We start from the raw sequence: 28,000 nt of genomic DNA, 5'->3' as shown, positions 1-28,000 counted from the left end.
GGGGCGCTGCACCCGCGGCGGCGACCCGGACCGCTGCACCTGGCTGCCGCCGGGCTGCAAATTACAGCCCCAGCTCGGCCGCACGCCTTGGGGCCTGCACCTGCTCGCTCCATCCCGCAGGCCTAACGCGACCGCGCCTCCGGCCTCCGCTCCCGAAACCCAGAGCCCACAGGCACCTGCGGAGGCGCTTCCGTCGCCTCTGAATCCAGAGGGCTTCTTCCGACCTTCCTGACCTGGGGAGTCAATGGGCAGCCCTGAATTCACACCCACACCCCAGCGGCCAGACTGGGGTAACTCCGTCTCCAAGATGAGTGCAGTACCTACCTTGCGGGAGCCATCGTGCACCTGAAATGAGCTAACGTGCGTAAATGGCCAGGCACCCGCTGTCTGCTAGGCAAATACCAGCTGAAATCCGCTGTACCTTTTGGTCTCTCTTACCAGATCATAAAACAGTGTCTTGAGAATTTCGATGTGCAACAGATTCTTTAAAATGTAATAAGCGAGTGAACCGCACGAAGTTCCATTGTTATGGGAACACAGCACCAAAGTTTCAAGACAAAAATCACAAGAACCGCTGATGGAACCCAGGTATTTTCTAAACCTATTCGCTGCTCTATTTTGCTGGTACCTTCAAAGAAATAACATTTTCTTTTACTTGCTTTTCGACTGCTTTGTTTTCTACTTCCTTAATTTCAACTTTCCTCTGCATTAACACTTTAATAGTTTATTGAATTAAATAATTTCTTTATTTTTAGTATTTTTGGGTAATCACAGTATCAATGATTCTAGCTCTTCCCCGGATTACGGCTATAGTTGGGCCCATTAGTGTTTCATATGAAATGTTCTTTCTTAAAAATTTCCAGACAGTCTGTAGTTTGTTTTTCCTGTTTTCTTTATTGAAAGTGTATATAGTTTACATAAAGCAAAATGCACTTTTTTAAAATTTGAGAGACAGAGAGAGTGCACGAGCAGGGGGGAGGGGCAGAGGGCGAAGGCGACTCCCCGCTGAGCAGAGAGCCCAACGCAGGTCTCTATCCCAGGACCCGGAAATCAGGACCTGAGCCACCCAGGCGCCCCAAAATGCATATTTTGAAAGCAAAGCTTATGTAACCACCACCAATTCAAAGATAGAACATTTCCAGTGCTCCAGAGAAAACAGGGGATCACTATCCTGACCTCTATCACATACATTGGTTTTACCTATTATTGTCATTTAAAAACAGCCTGTTTGGGGGCGCCCGGGTGGGGACACCTGGGTGGCAAAGTGGGTTAAGTGTCTGCCTTTGGCTCAGGGCACGATCCCGCGGTCCTGGGATCAAGCCCCTCCCACGGGCGCTCTGCTCCAGGGGGAGCCTGCTTCTCCCTCTGCTTCTCTCTCTGTGTCTCATGAATAAATAAAAATAAAATCTTTAAAAAAAATAAAAACGGCTTGTTTTACACCTTACACTCAGCATAATCTTCTTGAGAATCATCCGTACTGTTTTGTGTATCGATTGTGGTTTTTTTAGCCGCCATATAATATTTGGTTTATAAATACATGACAGTTTATTCTCCTGTTGATGGACATTTGGGTTGTTTCCAATTTGGGGACAACAATGAATAAAGCTGCTATTTACTTTTGTGTACAAGTCTTTCTGTAAATCCATGTCAGTAGGCACATGGGAGTGGAGTTGCTGGATCATGGGATTATGTTTTTATAAGAACTGCCGAACAGTTTTGCACAGCGGCTGTACCATTTTATCTCCACTAGCAATGGTTGCTCCACACCCTCACAACATCGGGCACTGTCAGTCTTTTTCAGATTTTATTTTTTAATTTTTATTTGTCAGAGGGAGAGGCGGGCAGAAGGAAAAGGAGGCAGAGGGAGAGGGAGAAGCAGACTCCACGCTGAGTGGGGAGACGGTCGAGGGACTTGATCCCAGGACCGTGAGATCATGACCGGCACTGAAGGCAGGCGCCCAATGGACTGAGCCCCCCAGGTACCCCGGCACACACCTCTTTAACTGCCTTCTTGAGCTCTGGGTGTGCAATCACTCTCAATTGTTTTCTCCACTTCAAGCCAACATAATATTATGATGTCTTGAAAATAAAATCCTGGGGCGCCTGGCTGGCTCCGTCGTTAGAGCATGTGATTCTTTTTTTTTTTTTTTTTTTTTTTAAGATTATTTACTTATGTGACAGAGAGACAGCCAGCAAGAGAGGGAACACAAGCAGGGGGAGTGGGAGAGGAAGAAGCAGGCTCATAGCGGAGGAGCCCGATGTGGGACTCGATCCCGAAACGCCGGGATCACGCTCTGAGTCTAAGGCAGACGCTCAACGACTGCGCTACCCAGGCGCCCCAGAGCACGTGATTCTTGATCATGGGGTCATGAGTTCAAGCCCCATCTTGGGCATAGAGTTTACTTTAAAAATCAATCAATCAATCAATCAATCAATCCTATTCGTGTTTTTGATTTTTAAATTGGGTTAAGTCTTACATCTCCTGAAGTGTTTTTACATGTATGCACAGCTTTGTCACCACCACCCAGATCCAAATTATGAACTATTCCCAGCATCTTAAAACAGTCCTTTGTCCTCCTTCCCAGTCAATCCTCCCTAAGGAAAATCACTACTAGGGGCGCCTGGGTGGCACAGCGGTTAAGCGTCTGCCTTCAGCTCAGGGCGTGATCCCGGCGTTGTGGGATCGAGCCCCACCTCAGGCTCCTCCGCTATGAGCCTGCTTCTTCCTCTCCCACTCCCCCTGCTTGTGTTCCCTCTCTCGCTGGCTGTCTCTATCTCTGTCAAATAAATAAATAAAATCTTTAAAAAAGAAAAGAAAATCACTACTCTTACTACTCTTAGCTTCATCCCCATGATTTTGAACTTCATGTAAATGCAATCACACAATACGTACTCGTGTGTATGACTTCTTTTATTCAGTGTTGTTATCTGTGAGTTTCATCCATGTACCTATGGTTCATTCATTTTTCATTGTTATATAATATTCCAGTATAGGAATGTACCACCTTTTATTTATTTATTATTTATTTATCTATTTATTATTTTATTTAATATTTATTTATTATTATTTATTTATTATTCTTTCTGTTGTTGACGGACATTTAGTTTCCAGTTTGGGGCTTTTATAATAAGGCTGCTGTGATTTTTTTAAAAAAATCGTTGGGGCGCCTGGGTAGCGCAGTCGTTAGGCGTCTGCCTTCGGCTCAGGGCGTGATCCTGGCGTTCGGGGATTGAGTCCCACATCAGGCTCTTCCTCTGGGAGCCTGCTTCTTCCTCTCCCACTCCCCCTGCTTGTGTTCCCTCTCTCGCTGGCTCTCTCTCTGTCAAATAAATAAATAAAATCTTTATAAAAAATAAATAAATAAATAAATAAATAAATAAATAAATAAATAAAATAAATCTTTGTAATCTCTACACCCAACATGAGCTCACACTCACAACCCAGAGCTCAAGTCACACGCTCTTCCAACTGAGCCAGTCAGGTGCCCCTTCTGTAATTTTTTTAAAACCACCATTTTATTTTTCTCAAGATCTCGTGATACAGGAGTTGTGGGAGGACTTGGCCGGACAGTTCTTGGTTGGGGTGCCTTATGCAATTTCACGGAGATGTCCACTGGGGTCAAGTCTGATGGCTGAACCAGAATGGACATCAAAGATGGCTTTACTCACATGGCTGCTGGCTGATAGCTGGAAGACCAACTAGGCTATCAGCACACAGCCTCTCCATGTGGCTTGGACTCTTCATAACACGGTAGCCTCAGACAATTCAGATTTTTTTATACTTGGCAGCCCAGAGCTCCAAAAGTGAGAGACCTAGTGTACAAGGTAGAAGCTACCAGGGAGTTTGTGTGTGTGTGTGTGTGTGTGTGTGTGTGTATACATATATATGTGTGTCTATGTATATATGTGTGTATATATATATATATATATATATATATATATATATATATATATATCTCCGCTCATGTATATGTGTGCATATATATTATATGTATTTTTACATCAAAAAAAGAAAAGGGGGACCTGGGTGGCGGTTAAGACGGTTAAGTGTCTGCCTTTGGCTCAGGTCATGATCCCAGGGTCCTGGGATCAAGCCTCCTGTCGGCCTCCCTGTTCATCGGGGAGTCTGCTTCTCCCTCTCCCTCTGCCTGCCGCTCCCCCTGCTTGTGCTCTTTCTCCATATCAAAGAGATAAATAAGGGTACCTTGGTGGCTCAGTCGGTTAAGCATCTGCCTTGGGCTCAGGTCATGATCCTGGGATCGAGCCCTGCATCAGGCTCCCTTCCTGCTTCTCCCTCTCCCTCTGCCCCTCCTCCCCGCTTGTGCTCTCTCTTTCTCAAATAAATAAAAATCTTAAAAAAGAGAGAGAGAAATAAAATAAAATCTTTAAAAAAAAAGAAAGAAAGAAAAGCCTGCTAGTATTTGGGGTTAAGTTGCATTCTCAAATAAATAAAAATCTTAAAAAAGAGAGAGAGAAATAAAATAAAATCTTAAAAAAAAAAAAAAAGAAAGAGAGAAAAGCCTGCTAGTATTTGGGGTTAAGTTGCATTGAATCTGTAGATCAACATGGAAGGAACTGACTTCTTAACGATACTGTCTTCCAACCCATAAATATCTCTCTCCATTTATGAGAATAAGGATACTTAATTTAATTTCTGTCAACAATGTTTTGTAGTAAATTTAGTACATCTTTTGCTGGGGCTCCTGGGTGGCTCAGTTGCTTAAGCGTCTGCCTGCAGCTCAGGTCATGATGCTGGACTTCCAGGATCGAGTCCCGCATGGGGCTCCCTGATCAGCAAGGAGGCTGCTTCTCCCTCTGCCCTTCACCCTGCTCGCGTTCTTGCTCGCTCACTCTCTCTCAAATAAATAAAATCTTTTTAAAAAATGCATCTTTCGCTAAATTTATTCCTAAATATTTTGATACTATTATAAATGGTTTTTGAAAGTTTCATTCTCCAACTGTTTGTTGCTAATATATAGAAAACAACTGGTTTCTGGTATACTGACCTTGTATCCACTGACTTTGCTAAATTCACGTATTTGTCCTAATAATTTTGATTTCCTCTTAGATCGGAGAAATTGTTTCTTAATTCCGAAGCAAAATTTTAGAAAACCACTCTGTGGTTGATTTCTATTTATACTGGGCTATAATTAAAGTTTCTGAATTGTAGAATCTCCTGGGTTTTTAAAAATTTATCATCATTTTCTTTACGGCCAGGTACATAATTGATTTCTATGGACATAAAGAGTATATGTTCTCTGTAGATTAGAAAGTGCTCTTTGTGTTAAATTAAGCTTACGAACTGTATAATTCAATTCCTCCATGATTTGCTTTGTTTGCCAAATTAAATGAAATTCCGTTGAATTGTAAAAATGAATATTATTTATTTATGGGTGTTTGGTGAGTAAACATCTATGATTCATAGGTTGTCTTTACAGATTATATATTAATTTTACTTACAAGTATGAAAAATGTATATTATGTTACGTTATACATACACATACAGTATTATGTGTTTTTATTAAATAGCCTTTTTGCACTTTTTAATGTATCTGGTCTTAATTTAAATTTTATCTGATGACAATATCTCATTCTTGCTTTCTTTTTGTTTGTATTTTTAAAAAAGATTTTATTTATTTGAGGAAAAGAGTACAAGCAGGGGAGACTCCCCACTACTCAGTGATTGAGGTGGGGCTCGATCCCAGGATCCTGAGATCAGGACCTGAGCCAAAGGCAGGTGCTTAACCAACTGAGCCACCCAGGTACCTCTTCTTTTTTTTTCTTTTTTTTTTAAGATTTTATTTATTTATTCGACAGAAATAGAGACAGCCAGCGAGAGAGAGAACACAAGCAGGGAGAGTGGGAGAGGAAGAAGCAGGCTCATAGCAGAGGAGCCTGATGTGGGGCTCGATCCCAGAACGCCGGGATCACGCCCTGAGCCGAAGGCAGACGCCCAACCGCTGTGCCACCCAGGCGCCCCCAGGTACCTCTTCTTATTTGTATTTTTATGATCTGTATCTGTCCATGCCTTCATTTTCAAAGAGAGACAGAATAAGCAGGGTGAGAGCAGCAGAGAGAGAGGGAGAAGCAGGCTCTCCACCGAGCAGGGAGCCGATGCGAGGCTCCATCCCAGGACCTTGGGATCATGACCTGAGCCAAAGGCAGAAGCTTAACTGACTGAGCCACCCAGGCCCCCCTTTTTAGCACTTTAAATGCAAATCATTAACAGGTGGGTTTGTAACAACTCAATCTGTTGTTTTGGGTTTTTTTAAATAGGAGAATTGGACTCATTTACACTTACTAAGCTGGAATCTTTGTGCCTTATTCTATCCATTAATTTACATTGGTTTTAAACCTTATCTTACCTTGTGTTGATTCTTTTTCTTTGTATTGACTTGGAAAAGTTTATTTTCTTTCCCTGTTTGCCTCCTCTTAATTTGACAGTTCTAATGTTTGTCTGCATAATGCTGGTGTTTCCCTCTCCTTAGGTAGTAATTATGATGAAACCTGCCTTCCTCTAGTAATATTTCAAAATTTATCAATGAACATAGCTCCCAAAACATTTTACCCACTCACACCCCCACCTCTCCACCTGGGTTAAGAGTTTAGGGGCACCTGGCTGGCTCAGTCCGTAGAGCATGGAACTTTTTTTTTTTTTTAAAGATATATTTATTTATTTACTTGACAGAGAGAGACAGCCCGCGAGAGAGGGAGGGAACACAAGCAGGGGGAGTGGGAGAGGAAGAAGCAGGCTCCTAGCAGAGGAGCCTGATGTGGGGCTTGATCCCAGAACGCCAGGATCACGCCCTGAGCCGAAGGCAGACGCTTAACCGCTGTGCCGCCCAGGCACCCGAGCATGGAACTCTTGATCTGTTGAGGTAATGAGTTTGAGCCCCACGTTGGGTATAGGGATTACTTAAGCAAATAAATAAATCTTAAGTTTAGAAATTGCAATTTTACTTCCTCATTTTCCCATCGACTCTCATGCTCAACTCCCCTTACGTGCATTATCTATGTCAAAAATCCTTACCTAACAGTTGCACCATGTACCCCTTATCTCTTTAATATCATAACCACAGCATCCGCGCCAAGAGTTGCTACCGAGCCTGGCACTCAGAATGTTTGTTGGATGAATAAATTATCCACTGAAGAAATAATAATAGTAAATTTTTAAAGGAAAAAAATAAAGAAAAATAGAAGTCAAAAAAGGGGAGAAAGATACTGATATTCATTACATAATTAATGATTCACAAGTACTGTACTCTTCATCTGCCCAATATTGAGATCTCTTTTCTAATATAATTATCAATTGATTAGAGAGCTTTGAGTATTTTCCTCAGCTAACATCCATGGGCAATATATCGAGCCCCTAAGTATCTAAGATTGTCTTTCTTGTGTCCCAAAAGATGAATGACATTTAGTCCTGGAAGAGGGTTCTTGGCTCTGAGCCGCAGCCCCCTTCCGTCTGTACATATTACTTCCCGTTTCCAGTGCAGCAGATGAGACTTCTCGTGCTAGTTTTAGTTGCTTTCCTTTTTTTTTTTTAGAGAGAGAGAGAAAGAAAGAGAGCATGAGAGTAGAGTAGGGCAGAGGGAAAGGCAGACTCCCAGAAGCAGACTCCCAGCTAACCAGGGAGCCCAATGCGGGGCTCAATCCCAGGACCCCGAGATCATGACCTGAGCCAAAGTCAGACACTCAACTGACTGAACCACCCAGGTGCCCCCAGGAGAGAGAATCTTAAGCAGGCCCCACACCCAGCTTGGAGCCTGACCCAGGGCTTGATGTCAGGACCCTGAGACCACGACCCTGAGATCATGATCTGAGCCCAAATCAAGAGTCCGGTGCTTAACAAACGGAGCGACCCAGGCGCCCCTGCTTTCCTTTTTAAAAATAGCCTCTTCCTTCAGTGTGAAAACTTGTACGCTTCTCCTGTTACCCATGAACTTCAGGAATTTTGCCAGGATGTGTGTATGTGTGTGTCTTTATTATTATTATTATTATTATTATTATTATTATTAATTATTATTATTATTATCTGGGTGTCGATAAGATAAACAAAAACAAGGTTTATCAAGCCTGATAAAGAAAAAAAAAGAAAACAAAGCACACATTTATACATTAGAAATGTACAACCACAGAAACAACTGAACAACGTATCACAGGATCTTATATGTTCTCTTAAGCTCTTTTTTTTTTTTTTTTTTTTTAAAGAAAGCTCAGGGACCAATGCGGGGCTTGAACTCACGACCTGGAGATCGAGTCACATGCTCCACCCACTAAGCCAGCCAGGACCCTTCTTAGGCTCTTAACTGGAAAGTATTTTCATCATCTCTGGCTATTGAACCCTTTAGTAGCATCTGTGAGGTTGTGTAGGCTTTGTTAAGACTTGCTGAATTATAGGGGTGCCTGGGTGGCACAGCGGTTAGGCGTCTGCCTTCGGCTCAGGGCGTGATCCCGGCGTTCTGGGATCGAGCCCCACATCAGGCTCCTCTGCTATGAGCCTGCTTCTTCCTCTCCCACTCCCCCTGCTTGTGTTCCCTCTCTTGCTGGCTGTCTCTCTCTCTCTGTCGAATAAATAAAATTAAAAAAAAAAAAGACTTGCTAAATTATAACTTTTATTATTGGTTGTTTCCTGAACTAAAGCGCCATATGTAGACAATGGAAAACCTAGCCACTCCTATAGCAGATCTAACATGAGCAACTTTCCCTACCAGAAATGACACTGGGGCGCCTGGCGGGCTCAGTCGGTAGAGCACGTGACTCTTGATCTCAGCTTCGTGAGTTCAAGCCCCAAATTGGGCATAGCACTTACTTAAAATAAGAACAGAATATGGAACGCCTGGGTGACTCAGTGGGTTAAGCATCTGCCTTTGGGCAGGACTCTGGGATCGGGTCCTGCATTGGGCTCCTTATTCAGCGGGGAGCCTGCTTCTCCCTCTGCCTCTGCCCCTGCTCATTCTCTCTCTCTGTCTCTCAAATAAATAAATAAAACCTTTTAAAAAAACAGAACAGAGGGGCGCCTGGGTGGCACAGCGGTTGAGCGTCTGCCTTCGGCTCAGGGCGTGATCCCGGCGATCTGGGATCGAGCCCCACATCAGGCTCCTCTGCTATGAGCCTGCTTCTTCCTCTCCCACTCCCCCTGCCTGTGTTCTCTCTCTCGCTGGCTGTCTCTATCTCTGTCGAACAAATAAATAAAATCCTTAAAAAAAAAAAAAAACAGAACAGAAATGACCTTAAAGTTCTTCCTGGATTCAAATTCATAGAAACAGAAAGTAGAATAGAGGTTACGAGGGGCTGGGGGGGCGGGGAAGATGGGGTCTTACTGTGTAATGGGGACAGAGTATTGCTCTGGATGATGGGAAACTTCTGGTCATGGACGGTGGAGATGGTTGTGCAACATTGTACTTCTGCCACTGAATTAGGCCCTTGAAAAGAGTTAAAATGGTAAATCTTAGGCATATTTTACCGCAATGAAAAAATGCTTCCTAGATTTTTTAAAGCACAAGTAAAACTATAAAGCGAAGAGCTCAGAATTTTCCCATGGTGGATACAAAATATGAGAGCAGATTCACAATACAAGAACACATCTGTGAAAATCAGAAGTGGGCATTTTTGTGCCTAGAGTCGTCCAATTCATCGAGTCAGAAGGCAGAATGGTGGTTGCTAGGAAATGAGTTTAATGAGGACAGAGTTTCCGCTGGGGGAGATGGAAGGAGTTCTGGAGACGGATGGTGCTGATGCTTTCACAACCACGTCACTTAATGCCACTGAACTGGACACCCCAAAATGGCTAAAACCATAAAAATTTATGTTTGTGTATATATATATATTTTTTTTTAAAAAGCTTTTATTTATTTATTTGATAGAGAGAGAGGCAGCCAGCAAGAGAGGGAACAGAAGCAGGGGGGAGTGGGAGAGGAAGAAGCAGGCTCCCAGCAGAGGAGCCTGATGTGGGACTCGATCCCAGGACTCTGGGATCACGGCCTGGGCCGAAGGCAGACGCCTAACGACTGAGCCACCCAGGCGCCCCTATGTTTGTATATTTTACCATGACTTTTAAAAGTTGTTTTAAGTGGGCATTTTTGGTTCTAGCTCAGGCCCTCTCAAACATGATGAAGTCTCTGGTGACTCAGGATGCGGACAAACAGGTCCCGTATGTTATGTGCTCACAGAAGGAGAGCACATACAACACTCAGCTCCAAGGGGAAAACACAAATAACCCGGGCAAATATGTACAGGATTTAAAAAAAAAAAAAAATCTGGAGGTGCCTGGGTGGCTCAGTTAAGCTTCTGCCTTCGACTCAGCTCATTGATCTTGGGGTCCGGGGATCAAGTCCCGCATCGGGCTCCCTCTCTCTCTTTCTCTCTCAAATAAATAAATAAAAATCTTTAAAAAATAAAAATAGTAAAAATAAATAAATGGAATCTGAAAATAGTATAGTGTATTTCATTTGCTTTTTTCTGAAGCATAGTTCCCATGATTTGGGACAGAATTGCTAGAAGCATATGGAAGATATAGTATATAGAAGAGAGTAAATAACGGTGCCCTTGTATGCAAACGTATTTTTCAGGGATGCTTTGTCTCTGCTTGAGCTTCCCCTGTAGTACCCGGTACTGCTCCCCAGCCCACAGAAGTGTGGGTCCTTTAGCTCCTGGGAGTGTGCAGAACCCACATTGGCCACCAGGGAGCAGGAGTCCCTGTGCGGTACAGATCGGACGGGAGCGGCCACAGGAACGCTCCTGAGGGCACCATTTTGTACCCTGAGGCTTCAGAGGCCCGCAGACACTCCAGCTACCCTCAAGTGGGAGATGCGTTTGGCAGAGATTAGCGTGGACTGACCATGCTGTCCTCTCTGAACCTCTAGGAGGAACACCCAGATTTCTCAGCTGGTGGGACAGACCTGATTTCTTCCTCTGCTGACACTTACCTCAATACCTATAACCCCCCCACCAACGTGGAATCTGGAAGTATTTTCAGCACTTCGGAGACAGTCTTTGAGGGGCTAGTCCGCTGCCTTCGCGGCGCTGACCTCGCTGAAATAAATCCCTTTCTTGTTTCACCCACACCTGACTCTCTGCTTTTGGATTTTGTCAGCAGCGAGTGGCGGAGTCCGGTCTGTTCGGGACCCCCTGCGCCCCGGCTACCCTGAGAGGCACTTTGCCCAGCTTGTCTAATCTTGTCTAATAATCCTCACAACGAGGCAAGCACTACTATTGTCCACGTTTTTCTGACGAGAAACTGAGTGTGAAGGCAAGCAGCCCACGACTGGCAGGTGTAGCTCACTCCACAGGGAAGGGCAACGGCCTTGGTTGCCCTGAACTTCTTCCCACATCCCTTGCCCTTCCTGCAGTCCCAGCTATGGCAAAAGGCTCCCAAAGGAACTCTCTGCTTCCCCCGCCCCCTCCTGATTCACCCCCTCACTATAGCAAGAGTGATTTTTAAAACTCTTTATTGTTATGCTAATGAATGTACATAATGTATGTGTACTGTTCGGATAATAATAATAAAAAGAATGTCCAACTAGCTTAAGGAATGGAGCCGTATCAGTTTCCCTGCTGTTCTCTCACATCCCCCTCCTGGCCCCCTAAGAGGTAACTACCCTCCCAACTTTGGTGCTGATTCGTTTTTTAAATCTCTACACCCAACGTGGGGCTCAAACTCGCTAATCTTTATCACACATACGTGTATATCTAAATAATATTATATTTAGTCTTGGGGCGCCTGGGTGACTCAATCAGTTAAGGGTCGGACTCATGATTTCGGCTCAGGTCATGATCTCGGGGTCGTGAGATCGAGCCAGCAAGGAGCCTGTTTAACCCCCTCTCCCTCTGCTCCTCTCCCTGCTCACATGAGCTCTCTCTAAAAAAAAAAAAATTAAAAATATATGTGATGTTTAGTCTTGTCTCATTTTGAAGTCTGTAGAAATGAAATGACATGGTGCGCATTCTTCTGTGACTATTCTTTCACGATTCTTCCATGTGATGTGTATAGTTAGAACTGATGTGTTCCTTGTTGTATGGTATTCCATTGTACGAACATTCCACAATGTCCATTTCTTTTTTCTTTTTTTTTGATTTTAGTTATTTGAGAGACAGAGAGACTGAGAGAGAAAGAGAGCACAAGCAGGGCAGAAGGAGAGGAACAAGCAGACTCCCAGCTGAGCAGGGAGCCCAACATGGGGCTTGATCCCAGGACTCTGGGATCATGACCTGAGCCAAAGGCAGATGCTTAACCGACTGAGCCACCCAGGCGCCCGATATAAACATTCTTGTTCATATCTCCTTACGCACGTGCACAAAGCCTTCTCTAGGATATAAAGCGTTTACAAATCTCTTCACACAATTTAATTATGAGCACATGTCAAGGTTTTATTATGGTCTTACTGTAATAAGAAAGACTCCTGACAAACCAAGTCAAAGATCTCTCTCTCAGTAGAAACACCTAAAGGGAGAAAAATGACTAGGTAATATAAAGGAAAAAAGTGTTCTGTGTTTCTCCTTTACTCTCACTACTTGAGTGCTTCTGACACCAGATGGGGTGGGGGTTCCCATACCAAGAAATTCCCTGACACCAGCTGGGTGTCCTACAATTTAACTCAATTCTGATACCATCTACTGGGGTTATCCCATAGGTTAAGAGCTTAGCCCACAACAGGGCCCCTGGGTGGCTCAGTCGGTTAAGCGTCTGCCTTCGGCTCAGGTCATGATTCCAGGCTCCTGGGATTGAACCCCACATCGGGCTCCCTGCTCCACAGGGAGCCTCCCATTCCCTCTGCCTGCCGCTCCCCCTGCTTGTGCTCTTGCTAATAAATAAATCTTAAAAAGAAAAAAAAAAAAAAAAAGCTCAGCCACAAGACAGTCCACTCCCCACCCCCATGTGAGATGCCAACTGCAAGTTGCCTGTACTGATCCACTGGCTATAAATCAGAAGTTCCCACTAGCCCCTCCTGGGGTTTGATTAACTTCTTAGGTCAGCTCTCAGAACTCAGAAAAACAGTATACTTAAAAAAAACCACAAAAAACAATATATTTACTAGATTACCAGTTCATTACAAAGGATTATAACTCAGGAATAGCCAAATGGTAGAGATGCATTGGGCAAGGTAGGTAAAGGTGCAGAACTTCTGAGACCCCCCTGGGCACACCACTCTCCCACCTCTGAGTGTTCACCAACCAGGTGGTCTCCAAACCCCATGACTTTAGGGATTTTTTTTTTTTTAAGATTTTATTTATTTATTTGACAGAGATAGAGACAGCCAGCGGAAGAGGGAACACAAGCAGGGGGAGTGGGAGAGGAAGAAGCAGGCTCCTAGCAGAGGAGCCTGATGTGGGGCTCGATCCCTGAACGCCGGGATCACGCCCTGAGCCGAAGGCAGACGCTTAACTGCTGTGCCACCCAGGCGCCCCGACTTTAGGGATTTTTATAGAGGCTTCATTACATAGGTATGATCAATGAAGTCATTGGCCATTAATGATTAATTCAACCTCCAGTCTCTCTCCCCTCCCCGGGGATGGGGAAGTAGGGCTAAAATTTGCAACCTTCCAACATGGTTGGTTTCCATGCAATCAGCCCCCCAATTTAGGGGTTTTCCAAAAGTCACCTTGATGTGGGAAACAAAGGCAGAAGAAAAATTATTAAATTATCAAATTTCCTTACTACTTAGAGCCCACTGACAAGTCCTTGAAGCAGGCAGAGTGACGTTCCTCTAGGAACTCAACTGCCTCAATGTTACTAGGCAATCCTGGCCCCTGAACGCCCGCCCCCCGCCCCAGGATCCTGTAAATCTACTTTAACATATAAACTTCCTTTAGAAACTTCCTTTATCTCTAACCACCCCCCCAAGATACGTGTTGGCAATCATCCCTCAAGCATATGGCCCACCGATATGCATCTGAAGGGTCTCCTAAGGTTTTATTAGACGTTAATAAATGACCTTTTCCCAACAATACCTAGCCCCTTCAAGGTCCTTGGAAACCTTGCTTCCAAAATTCCTTAGAGACTTATGCTATCCCTAATCCCCCCCCCAACTTGAAAGTATATAATGGGCCACTCCTCATGACCCTGGTGTACCTCTTTCTGCCCACGGGTCCTGTCCCCGTGCTTTAATAAAACCACCTTTTTGCACCAAAGACGTCTCAAGAATTCTTTCTTGGCTGTTGGCTTCGAGCCCTAATGTTCTTTCCTACCTGAATCTCATTAACATCTTTATCACTCTGACCACTTAGAAAATTCCAAGGGTTTTAGGAACGTTGTGATAGGAAGGGGGACTAAGGCCAATTTCTTGTGATAGATCACATCATAGTAATCATCATTAGATTGTATACAAAAGAAATGTCTCATTAAAGATCTTTAAACTCTTGGGGGCACCTGGCTGGCTCAATCATAGAACATATGACTCTTGATCTCAAGGTTGTGAGTTCAAGTCCCACGTTGGGCATGGAGCCTACTTTTAAATCAATCAATAATCTTTAGACTCCTGACTGATAGCTGACAGTCAACTTTAGTAGATGGGTAGTTTCTCAGAAGAAATTGTAATTTTATTATAATCTATCATAAAATTGCTTATTTTATCAGCAATGCTACTGGCATCCCAGAGGGGGCGGTGAATTAACATCACCCCACATACCAGGTTTAAGACCATTTTTCTTCTCTAATAATTTAAGTGTTAAATAACAAAAATTCAACCCAGTAAATTTTAAAGATCTAATTGGCTTTATCAATCGATTCTGGAATCTGGCAGCATCCCATCTAGCAAGCGGAGGGCAGCTCCCAGAGCTATACAAAAGGGAAGAGACCATTGGCCAAAGAAAAGAAAGGATTATTTCAGGCAGGTTCTCCTTCCCTTGGCAAGAAAGGCAGGGATCTTATTACGTGGATTACCTTCATCTTCCCTTCCTGGGGTGGGTGGGGGTGGAAAGATTGACATGTGACAAGATTACCTCATTGGTGCTGACCTGAAAATTCCTAATTTCTAGCTAAGACTACATTTCTGGAGGAGGTTGAGACTGTAGTTGGGTTGGGTATTAAACCCCAGTTTGGTGACATGGCCTGGCATTACCGTCCCCTTTTGGGACCCTTGGTTTTCTTTTTAACAGAAGTGGAGTTGCCAGATGTAGGAAATGCACGTGTGTTATTTTATTTTCCAAAGGGGTTGTAACAATTTATGCCCTCACCGCAGTGGGTGAGAGTTCCTGTTGCCCAACAATGGATATTGTCTGACTTTTTATTTTCTGTCCATTTGGAGGCTGTCACATGGTATCTCGTCATGGTTTGAACTGGTGTATTGCTGATTATCAATCTGATTGAGCGACTTTTTGTGTTTATTCCAGCCTATTTCCTCTTTTAGGTCATTTACACCTAGATCTGGGCCATCCATTATGGAAGCCGCTGGTCACATTGTTACTGGATTTCTTTTCCTTCAGTGCCCAAGGTTCTTGGTCACGCCTCTTTGAAGAATGAAGAGGTAGCCCAGGCAAAGAGTGGTGGGCAACAAAGCAAAGTTGATTGAGCAATAGTACAAAGTTCCTGAAGAGGGAGGGGACCCAAGAGGGTTGCCAAGGGAGTTTCTGTGTCTAGGGGGTTTTATGGGCTTGTTGGCAGGCTATTTTAATCCGATTAACCCTCCCTGTTCCTGTCATCCAATCAGGTTGTCACGTGGGAAAGGGTGGAGGGCTCCTTTCAGGGTGGTATAAAATCCTTTTAAGGGTAGTTTCCTCTTAGGGCGGGGGACACCTTTGTCCCTGCCTACCTTTCTTCTAACTCTCCTTCGATATGTCACCACAATTAAAACTAGATCGCCTGCCCCCTGCAGCTCCTGGTGGTTCAGTTGGTTAACTGTCTGCCTTTGGCTCAAGTCACGATCCGGGGTCCTGGGATTGAGCACCCAGTCTGGCTCCCTGCTCAGCGGGGATCCTGCTTCCTCCCTCTCCCTCTGTCCCTCCCCCAGCTGGTGCTCTGTTAAATAGATGAAAAAAAATTTTTTTTAATCTTTAAAATATGATTTAAAAATAAATGAGTAATAAGAGACTCTTAACTATAGAGAACAAACTGAGGGTTGCTGGCAGGGAGGTGGGTGGGGGAATGGACTAAATGGGTGATGGGTATTAAAGAGGGCACTTGTTGGGATGAACAGTGGGTGTTTATTTAAGTGATGAATCACTAAATTCTACTCCTGAAACCAATACTACGCTATATGTTAACTAACTTGAATTTAAATAAATTTTTTAAAGGGGTGCCTGCCCTTCCCTCCTGCTCCCGCACGCTCTCTCCCTCTCTCTTAAATAAATAAAAATTAAAAAAATAAAAATAAATTGATGGGGCGCCTGACTCTTGGGGTGTCTGACTCTTGGTTTCCACTGGAGTCATGGCCTCAGGGTCTTGAGATCAAGCCCCACGTAGGGCTCTGAGCTTAGAGAGGAGTCTACTTAAGATTCTGTCTCACTCTGCCCCCCACCCCCTCACAGACGTTCTTTAAATAAATTAATTAAATCTTCAGTTAAAAAAAAAAGAAAATGGGCACCTGGGTGGCTCAGTAGGTTAAGTGTCTCCCTTCAGCTCAGCTCATGACCTGATTGCAGCTCAGGTCACGATCTCAGGATTGTGGAATCTAACCCTGTGTCAGGCTCCCTGCTCAGTGGGGAATCTGCTTCTCCTTCTGCCCCTCCCCCATCTTGAGCACACGCGCGCGAGCCCTCTCTCTCAAATAAATAAAATCTTAAAATAAAATAAAGTGTTGGAAATATTTGGCTAGGGGCACCTGGGTGGCTCAGTCGTTAAGTGTCTGCCTTCGGCTCAGGGCGTTATCCCAGCGTCCTGGGATCGAGCCCCGCATCAGGCTCCTCTGCTGGGAGCCTGCTTCTTCCTCTCCCACTCTCCCTGCTTGTGTTCCCTCTCTCACTGGCTGTCTCTCTCTCAAATAAACAAATAAAATCTTAAAAAAATATATTTGGCTAGTGCTTATCCATTTTAATAAAAACTCTATCCAAGTTGTCCCAATCCCTAAAGATTTCCCAGGAAAAACAGTATTTAAGCACCCACTGATTTTATTTTTAAAATATTTTACTTTTTTTTTTGAGAGAGAGAGAGCATAAGTTGGGGGGTGGCAGAGGGAACCGGAGAAGCAGACTCCCCGCTCAGCAGGGAGCCCAATGCAGGACTCGAACTCAGAGCCCTGAGATCATGACCTGAGCTGAAAGCAGCTGCTTAACTGGCTGAGCCACCCAGGTGCCCCACCCAATGATTTTGGAGTCCCATCTGCAAATATGTCATCCATATTTAGATGGGCAGATTGATTTAATTAATTCTGATTCACCAATATCTTATGGATTACATTTGTGGTATTATAAGAAATTTACCTAACCCAGGGTCACAAAAGTTTTTTGTTTTCTTCCAGAAGATTTAAAGTAATTCATTACATTTAGGTCTATGATCTGCCTTGAGTTAATTCTGGTGTGAGGCCAAGGTCTGTTTGTTTGCTTATGGATATTCAATTTCTCCAACACTATTCATTTAAAACAATCCTTTTTTTTTTTTTTTTAAGATTTTATTTATGGGACACCTGGGTGGCTCAGCAGGTTAAGCATCTGTCCTTGCCTCAGGTCATGATCCCAGGACCCTGGGATCCAGTCCGGCGACCGGCTCCTGTTTCTCCCTCTGCCTGCAGTTCCCCCTGCTTGTGCACTCTCTCTCACTCTGACAAATAAATAAAACTCTTTTAAAAATAAAAAAATAAAGTCTTTATTTTCGCAATGGAAACATGTCTATGTGGATTCCCCACGTGGGCAAAACAAAATTTGATTTTCTCCTGTTAATCTGTCTCGTGTAAATTTAATTCTTAGTCCAGCTATAGCCTTGGATAGAGGAAAATTTCTTCCTCCCCAAGTAGGTGAGAAAAAGGGCAACGCAGTGCAACCCGAGCAACAGCACACGCCCTACAATGAGCATGAACTTGGCGGGTCCACCAGATGGAAGGAAGGTTGTCATGGCAGGATTAAAGTGACTGAAGAGGATGTGACGGTGGTTGGGGTGCAGAAGGAGGTATGCATTGGCCGTGCTGGGCCTGTAGGCCATGGTGAGGAATCTGGAGTTTACTCTAGGTATAATAGGAAGCCGAGGAGTGACAGGCCGTGAGTGATGTGATTGGAATTCCGGGATTCTCCAGCAAAGGAACATGCCAATTCTGATGTTACAGTGCTTCGCTTGTGGCTGGGAGATCTGAAACGCAGGAGACGCATCAGAAAAACCATCTCCTGCAGGGCTAGGGAGTCCAACGATGGTGAGATCGGGGACACCTCCCAATAAATGAGACCTCAAAGCCTGTGGCTACTTATACGGGTCTCAGCCTGCACTGGGGCTGTGTGTCTGAACTGGGAGGTTTCAACTTGACCTTGACATCCTGGTGAATCCAACTCATGCATCTGCCCAAGGAAAACTTCCCTCATTCCCGCCAGCTGTGGCTGGTAGATCCTTTGCATAAGCTCCTCCATTACAGTGTTTCTCATATGGTATTAGAGTCATTTACATGTTTTCTATTTACCTGGATGTTGAGCAACTTGAGGACAGACACCAAGTTGTTCAACCCTGCTGTATGCTGGGGTCACAGAGGACTGGTTGGGCGAATATCCGTGGGGGATGTGATTGAAGACAACCTTAAATATGAGGAAATTTGGATTATTCCTGGAGCAATTCTTTGCTATCGCATCCTTACAAAGACTGCTTCTGACACAGTATTGATGGTGGACTGACCACAGGGCATACGTAGCCCAGCTTCGTCCAGATAAAAGGTTTCCTTTGTTCCAAGCCACACCATCTGAGACTTTGGACCAGCTGGGTTGGAACCTCACGGGTCAGCAGGGCCCAAGTCTCTATCAAGGGCCAGGACAGGTAATCACTGTAGTAAAATTCTTTTTTTCTCTCCAGCTGAGATGTAATCCACAAACAACATTGCATAAGTTTAAGGTATAGAACATGATAACTTACGATGATTAAGATGATTTAAGACCTACTCTCAGCAACTTTCAAGGGTACAATAGAGTACTGTTAACTCTCGTCAACATGCTCCACATTAGACAGAACTCCAGAACTTATCCATCTTAGTGCAGCAAAATTCTGATTCTCTCCAACAGAGAGCTTTATCCACTCAGCACAGAGTATACTTTTTTTTTTTTTTAGTGAAGATCTTATTTATTTGAGGGGCGCCTGGGTGGTACAGCGGTTAAGCGACTGCCTTCGGCTCAGGGCGTGATCCCGGCATTATGGAATCGAGCCCCACATCAGGCTCCTCCGCTATGAGCCTGCTTCTTCCTCTTCCTCTCCCACTCCCTTGCTGTGTTCCCTCTCTCGCTGGCTGTCTCTCTGTCACATAAATAAATAAAATCTTTAAAATATATATATAAAATAAAAAATGGGCATAATCACAGCATTTACTTTGGGAAGCTACTCTTGTCGGTAAGATTAAGGGATACAATGCTAAGCATAGGGCCTGGCACAACAATCAACAAAATTGTAATCATTTTCACTTTACGGTAAGCAGTTCTGTGTGCTCTAAGATGCAGAAACATACACACACTCAGAAATGTGTAAATTACTTCAATTTTGATTAGCTATTTTTAAAAATCTGCTATATATACCCTTTTCTAGAGGTGGTATAGATAAGAGTCTCCAGAACATTAAATGTGATCATTAAATGTGCATATGGGAGGTTCTCCCTTTCAACACACACACAGCAATGCAAGGGAGCATATCTTACATGTCTCACAGGATTAAGAAAACACGGAAAGGGGCATGTCCTGTTTCAGGCATTCATTACTTAAGGTGACCTTTGGTCATCACACGTTCATTACTATTAATGTCTTGTGACGCGTCCTCTGACAACAGATCTGTTTGGATTCAAAGGGCAGTTCTTAATTCCAAAGTAATTAAGGAACCTGTTCTTTAGCTTCCTTTTGGGGTCAAATAAGTTCAAACAGAGAGGATCTATTGTGGTGTCACTAAATTTTATAAAAGGAGACGCTGACATTTATTTTTTAAGAACCATTTTTAAACTTTTTTTTACTGCTGGACTCAGTCTCCTTTCCTTCCTGAGACACCTTCATGCTCATCAAGGATTTACCTGAGCTATCTCAGGGATTGCTTTGCCAGATGTTTGCTTAATTTAATTTTACTGAGGTACAAATGATGCACGTTCAATTGCACATATTTAAACTACATAAATTGGTAAGTTTGGATATATGATTATACCCATGAGACAAGCACCAAAATCAAGATAGGGAACATTTCCCTCACCCCCGCCCAGAGTTTCTCCTGCTTTGTTAACCCATCCCACCCCATTCCTTCCTCCTGCCTCCATCCCGAAGTGACCATTGATCCGTTTTCCCTCTCGATAGATTAGTTTGCATTTTCTAGGATTATCTTGGGATTCATCCATGTTGTTATGTGTCTCGATGGCTCATTTCCTTTTATTTCTGAGTAGTACTCCATTGTATGGATATACCACAATTTTTCTAATCACATGAACTTACGTAATTATCTCTCTCCACACTGGGAAAAAAAAAACCAACAAAACACTAATCCTACAGCCCGCCTCTAGCAAAGAGACAGACTGTAACGCCAGCATGTTGCTCCTCTCATTCCTAACTTCATTTTCTCTTTCTTCTTTTGTTGTAAGTTTCTACATTTTCTTATCTGTTAATTTTGTAACGTACATTTAAGTCAGTCCTCTCTGCTCTTTTCTGGAACAAGGATAAAGTACAACCAAACAACACTCAGTTTGTATTTGAATTTATCAGTTCTTTCTTCCTGTTTTCTTTAGGGATGCAGGACTGTGTTGACTTGGTCTACTCACAGATGCTTATCATTTTCTGCTTGGACAGCTGCCACCATCTCAACGGTCCGGGTCTCTGAGCTCATCTCCCTTCTATCCACCTGCTATGATGTCACCAGGTTATCATTCTACAGAAGAAATCCGATCATGTCTTTCTCATACAAAACACCTACCCAAAGGATCTGAAGTCCTTGGCTTAATAAGGCAAGTCATTAGTCACTCATTCTTTCAACAGATATTTACCGAGCTCTGACTGTGTATCAGGCTCTATGTGAGCTGGCTCATTGTGGGGGTATGGTGACAAACTGGAGAGAGGTGGCCTGTACCCTCATGGATTTCTATTCTAGTAGGGAGACGAACAGAGAGTAAACAAACAAACATGTGAGCAATGTAATTATGAATTGGGTAAACATGAAATTGTTCTTAAGTAACCAGGGTGCTGTGATTGAGTTGTGGGAGCAGGGGTGGATGGCAGAGGCGGCCTTTCTGAGAAGGTGACGTTTATACTGCTTAAATTATGACAAAGAAATGGCCATGGGAAGGGTTCTAGGCAAGGGAAACATCAAGTACCAAGGTCCAGAGGTGAGAAAAAGCTTGGATGGCCAGTCTGGCGGAAGGTACAGAGGTTGCTGGACAGTTGAGCTCTGCCTGCTTCTCCAGCCTCATTTCCCAAAACACAGACCCACATGGAGGCACCCTAAATCCCAGACATGCACAGCTACCCCACTATTTCAACACGTCATGCCTTCTCATTTTTCACCTACTCCCTCCTGAGCATCCTACTCCTGGTGATTGGGTTTCTAAATAATACCTCCATCGAAACCTTTGGGTTCCTCTCTCACCCTCCGCCAAGCGCTAGACTGCTCCTTCCTCCTCTGTGCCTCCACAGAAGTCTGTATGTACTTCCCCTTTTCTTTAATACAGCTAGCATTTATTGAGTGCTTTCTACATGCCAGGCACCATTTTGGGCACTTCACCGGTATACTCAACTTTATGAGGCAGGTCTATTTGTAATCCTCGAAACTTCTATGAGCAAGAGATTTTTACTATCTCTACAATACAGATGAAGAAACAGAGGCCCAGAGAAGTTACATAATTCGTCCACAGTTATGCAATGAGTAAATGGCAGTCAGGATTTCAACCCAGACAGTTCAGTTTATATTTTAACCACTAAGCCCTTTTTGCCTTTCAAGATTGATAATCGTAGCTAACATTTACCAAGCACTTCCTATGTGCTAGGCTTTCTTCTCACCTCTTCATGTACATGAACTCATTGAATCCTACAGCTCTCTGAGGCAGACACTGTAAGTCCTCATCACAACCCCTTTAGTGGCACTAAGACCAGGACTCTCTTGGGTACAGCCCATGTCCTGTCCCACTCAGCAATCCCAATGCTTCCTACACCCAGAAATTGCTCAACAAATGTCTACTGGGTGAATGAATGAACTAGCAGACCCAGTGTTTTTTTCTTGCCTCACGACTCAAACTTCAAGAGCATACAGTGCCCAGAAATAATTGCTTGGAGAAAATCACTATAATGAATATAAATCTGTTATAGTAAATATATACCAATGAGAACTGATTAATACAAAGGCTAACTTCACATGCATGTTTGGTGCATTTCAAATGTGAGGTAGGGAAATTCCTTTATGTATCAGAGATTGTATTATGTATTAGAAGATGTACTAACCAACCAAAATGGGGCAAAGGGCTGCTTCCAAGACAGCTCACACAATAAATCTAATCTATGTTGGAATGTTCCCACAGCTCACAAAAACAACACATCAACTTATAAAACCATCTCCACCTTTTGTCTGGCTATTGCTCTTTGACCTGATAGGAGATAAATTTCACTTATTAGACACAATAAATAAAAGTTTAAAATGTCATTGAGGGGCACCTGGGTGGCTCAGTTGGTTAAGCGTCTGCCTTCAGCTCAGGTCATGATCCCAAGGTCCTGGGATTGAGCCCCGCATCGGGCTCCCTGCTCAGCGGGAAGTCTGCTTCTCCCTCTCCCTCTCCCTGCCACTCCCCCTGCTTGTGCTTTCTCTCTGTCAAATAAATAAAATCTTTAAAAAAAAAAAGTTAGATACTGAGCAATTCCATCATTCTCAGAATAAGAACATTACAAAGATGCAGAACATTATCAACAATAGCCAAACTATGGGAAGACCCCAAATGTCCATAGACTGATGAATGGACAAAGAAGATGCGGTATGTCTATACAATGGAATACTACTCAGCCATCAAAAAGAACGAAATCTTGCCATTTGGGATGACATGGATGGAGCTAGAGAGTATTATGCTAAGTGAAATAGAGAAAGAAATACCATATGATTTCACTCATACGTGGAATTTAAGAAACGAAACAGAGGAACATAAGGGAAGGAAAATAAAGATGCAGAACAGATTGGTGGTTGCCTGGGCTTGGGGGTAAGGGTTGGGAGAAGCTTGTGACCATAAAGAAGTGGCAGGAGGGATCACTGTGATGAAACAGTTCTGTGTCTTTTTTTTTTTTTTTTTTAAGATTTTATTTATTTATTTGACAGAGAGAGAGAGACAGCCAGCGAGAGAGGGAACCCAAGCAGGGGCAGTGAGAGAGGAAGAAGCAGGCTTCCAGCAGGGGAGCCTGATGTGGGGCTCGATCCCAGAACACCGGGATCACGCCCTGAGCCAGAGGCAGACGCTTAACGACTGAGCCACCCAGGCGCCCCTAAACGGTTCTGTGTCTTGATCCTGGTGATGGTTACATGAATCTACCCAAGTAATAAAACTGCACGGACACTGAAGTACATGTAAAACTGCTGAAATCTGAATGAGGTCTGCAGATTGTACTGTTCTTTTCCTGCTTTTGATACTGTGCTGGAGTTACGGAAGGTCGTACTGATATGGCAAACAAAGGCAAAAGAAAAACTAAATTTCCTTACCGCTTGCAGCCCACTGACAAGTCCTTGAAACAGGCAGAGTAACATTCCTCTGGGAGCTCAGCGGCCTCGGTATTGACCCTTTGCTAAGGGCGAAAAGCAATCTTAGCCTGACCCTCCAGGGTCCTGTAAGTCTACTTTAAACAGACAGAAATGCCTTTGGAAACTTCCTTGATGTCCACTCGCCGAGATACATGTTAGCAATCATCCTCCAAGCATGTGGCCCCCTGATACACATCTGAAGTGTCTCATGACAAAGATTTCACTGAACAGTAATAAAGGACCTTTTCCTAACAACACCTAGCCCCCTCAAGGTCTTGGAAACCTTGCTTCCAAAATTCTTTAGAAACGTATGCTTCCCTAACCCCCTCCAAACTTGAAAGTTTATAATCAGTCACAACCCCAGCACAGCTCTTTCTGCCCATGGGTCTCTTCCCTATGCTTTAATAAAACCATCTTTTTGCACCAAAGACGCCTCAACAATTCTTTCTTGACCGTGTGCTCCAAACCCCAACATTTCCACATCATTATCTTTGGGGAAAATTAGATGAAGGGTATAATAAGACCTCTCTATACTATTTTGGCAACTTCCTGTAGATCTATAATTATTTAAAAATAAAAAAATAGGGGCACCTGGATGGCTCACTCGGTTGGGCGTCTGCCTTCGGCTCAGGTCATGATCCCAGAGTCCCGGGATTGAGCCCCACGTCAGGCTCCCTGCTCAGTGGGGAGTCTGCTTCTCCCTTTGACCGTCCCCCCTCTCAGGCTCTCTCTCAATCTCTCTCAAATAAATAAATAAAATCTTAAAAAAATAAAAATAAAAAAATAAATCATTAGGGAAATGCACATCAAAACCACAATAAGATATCACCTCACAGCCATTAGTAACAAGTATTGGTAGGATATGGAGAAACTAGAACTCTTGTACATGGCTGGTAGGTATGTAAAATGGTGCAGCCATTAGGGAAAATGGTATGGAGATTCCTCAAAAAATTAAAAACACTATTACCATATAATAGTAATTATACGGCAATCCCCCTTCTGAGTATATATCCAAAAGAACTGAAAGCAGGATCTCAGAGAGATATTTGCACACCCATAGTCATTGCGACATTATTCACAATAGCCAAAATGTGGAAGAGACCCAAATTTCCTTAGACTAATAAATAGATACACACAATGTGGTACATACATACAATGGGCTATTAGCCTTAAAAAACAAAGACATTTGTCACGTTTGGATGAACCCTGAAGACATTATACTAAATGAAATAAGCCAGTCGCCAAATAAAAACAAATACTGTATGAATCCACTTTTATAAGTATCTAAAGAAGTCAGAATCATAGAAATAGAAGGTAGGATAGAGGTTACCAGAGCCTGGGGGTGGGGAAAAATGGGGAGTAGTTGTTAAGTGGGTATAGGGTTTCCGTTTTACGGGATGAAAAAATTCTAGAGGCACCTGGGTCGCTCAGTTGAGCGTCTGCCTTCCGCCTAGGTCTTGATCCGCTCAAGCCTCGAAATGGGCTCCATGCTTAGCAGACAGCCTGCTTCTTGCTCTCCCTCTGCGGCTCCCTCTGCTTGTGCTCTCTGTCAAATAAATGAATAAAATATTTTTTAAAAAAATGAAAAATTTCCAGAGATCTATAACACAATAATGTGAGATATAATTAATACCACTTACTGTACACTTAAAAATGGAAAGATGAGGGGTGCCTGGGTGGCACAGCGGTTAAGCGTCTGCCTTCGGCTCAGGGCGTGATCCCAGCGTTATGGGATCGAGCCCCACATCAGGCTCCTCCGCTATGAGCCTGCTTCTTCCTCTCCCACTCCCCCTGCTTGTGTTCCCTCTCTCGCTGGCTGTCTCTATCTCTGTCAAATAAATAAATAAAATCTTAAAAAAAAAAATGGAAAGATGATAAATTTTATAGTATTTTTTTTTGCCAGAAAGAAAGCGGAAGCAAAATAATGAAATCTTCAGATTTAATAAAGTTCGGTGTTGATTATATGGTGTTGGTTATATTATCTCCAACTTTCATTTATGTAATATTCCATAATAAACATTTTAAAATAGCTATGTTTTGGGGCGCCTGGGTAGTGCAGTCGTTAAAGCGTCTGCCTTCGGCTCAGGGCGTGATCCCAGCGTTCCGGGATCGAGCCCCACATCGGGCTCCTCTGCTGGGAGCCTGCTTCTTTCTCTCTCACTCGCCTGCTGTGTTCCCTCTCTCGCTGGCTGTCTCTCTGTCACATAAATAAATAAAATCTTTAAAAATAAAATAAAATAAAATAGCTATGTTTTATTGGACAGATTTTATCATTTTAAGGCCTAAATGTAAAGACAATACAGAATTTTTCCCTGTGTTCATTTGGACATCCAGTATTAAAGATTCTAACTTGCTGGTAATCAATCAGGAGGCTCACAATTCTATCGCGATAAATAGCCAAACGAGGAAATGACGAACCACCGACTAACTCCATATTTTAAATATCAGATAATGTCACGAAAACAACTGTGAATTTATCATTGGAAGCACAGTTTTCTCACAGATTCTTATTAAAAGACATCTAGACAAGTGAAATTACTTAGAATCTTCGTTTTTTTTTCAAAGGAACTGCCTAGGCAAAAAACATTTGCCTATGGAGAATAAATGCTGGCTTTTTGCTTTGTATTTTGGTACCTGAAGCTGTCACGAAATTGGGGTGCTTTTTTCAATTGAACAAAAGGTAAAATTGCACTTCATTCATGAACAAACAGATATTGAACACAATTCCAAGTACTGTACTAAATTACCAAATTCCTGGTCTTTGGAATTTTGTTTTTCTAGTCTCTAATTTGTTTTCAAATTATCTTTTACAATTTACTGCCAGAAATGACGTTATTATGAAAATGTTCACTTATAAACAGACCATAAAAAATTCACCTTGTTTTACAAGGACAGCACTTGTCTTCCTTCTGAAAACATTTTGCTTTGTTGAGGTTACCAAACGTCCCACTTTGGGAAAACATTAAACCAGCAAGCTGTATGACTAACGTGGTTCTGGCAGTTGCTAGAACCCCCGTTTGAAGTCATCCTATCCGTCAGGAGAGCTCCATTCTAGATTATTCTACTACTCAACCTCTAGTTGGGTGACACAAGCTCAGACTCATTGTTAGTTTCACAAAAATGAAAATTCATACTTTATAAAAAGAAACCTTTCACCAGCAACCTCCAAGTCCAAAATTATCTTAAAGAAACTTGCGTTTTTCTTTGTTGTTCAAGTAAATAGATCTTACCACGTTTTAGTTCATTTACACATAAACTCATTGACATCGTTTTTTTTTAATGCGATGCTTAGAAAAGCTGCATTTTAATGACTGACGACCTTTTCTAAGTGGTACGTAACTGATTTGCACTAACGTGCTAATCTTCAGAGGACTCCTTACTTAGGAAGGTTGGTATTACGCCACAAACAGCCGTCTGCATGTTTATTTACACCCCCGGCTCAATGACTCAGACTCTGGGCCACGTGTCACCGAGATCCCAACGCCCCTGCCTTACTCACGTTCCTGGGGTTATCATCCTTGCGGGACAGGGGGCCACACCCAGGGCGTAGGGAAACCAGCCAGAGGGGTCGTAGCTGGGAAACTCCACCTTTACTGTCGCTTGGACAACAAATACGTTTATGGGAGAAACACTATTTTCTTGGACACGAATTTCTCGTCCCCCAAAGCGGGTTTTCGGCTTCCTGATCCGCAGCTTTTTTTCCCAACCAGAGTTCGGGGAGCCAGACCTCAGCCCGCCACCGTCGTCACCGGGAGCACGAGCCTCGCCTCTCTGGGCCTCCGCGGCCGGAGGCCAGCCCCCACCCCCCACCCCGATCCCGCCACCAGTCTAGCTCGAAGACAGACTTTTCGGAGCCCTTGTGGGAATCGAAAAGGACAAAAGCATTCCTGACTCTAAAAAAGTGTCATTGGAGCTCCTTCGCCCTGCTATAACCAAGTGCAAAAATAAAACCAGCCAGGACGGGCTCGCGTTAAAGATGGGGGTGGGGGTGTGCTTCCACGGCAAACACTGACAAAAAACAGCAGCGGGCCGCGCCGCTCCTGGGCGCCTCCGAACCAGAACCGAGGCGGCCTTCCCGGGAAACTCGCCGCGGAGGACCCTTTTTCTTCACCTAAGTCCGGAAAAACCTAAGACTTAGGGGGGTTTGGACTTCGGAGGCGGGAGCAAAGTACCCCTCCTCCCTCCCCGGCCGGAAGTACCCCTCTCTCTCAA

The 28,000-nt window shown here is 43.6% G+C and overlaps 2 long non-coding RNA genes across 2 annotated transcripts; one reads left to right on the top strand and one right to left on the bottom strand.

The window, feature by feature from the left end:
* On the top strand, nucleotides 1-23,370 carry LOC148109027 (uncharacterized). The gene is made up of 3 exons (XR_015726786.1): nucleotides 1-588; nucleotides 5,818-5,983; nucleotides 20,811-23,370. It is a non-coding gene; the product is annotated as an uncharacterized LOC148109027 (long non-coding RNA).
* LOC148109026 (uncharacterized) lies at nucleotides 9,238-27,996 on the bottom strand. The gene is made up of 3 exons (XR_015726787.1): nucleotides 25,429-27,996; nucleotides 25,207-25,334; nucleotides 9,238-9,425 (listed from the first exon to the last, which is right to left on the bottom strand). It is a non-coding gene; the product is annotated as an uncharacterized LOC148109026 (long non-coding RNA).
* Nucleotides 27,997-28,000: the final 4 nt, after the last annotated feature.

The sequence above is a fragment of the Ursus americanus genome, chromosome 14 (assembly GCF_024610735.1).
Source record: "Ursus americanus isolate L20-20 chromosome 14, mUrsAme1.1.p, whole genome shotgun sequence".
NCBI classification, from domain to species: Eukaryota; Metazoa; Chordata; class Mammalia; order Carnivora; family Ursidae; genus Ursus; species Ursus americanus.
The sequence above is the reverse complement of the archived record's forward strand: the minus strand, read 5'-3'. Positions and strand labels throughout refer to the sequence as shown.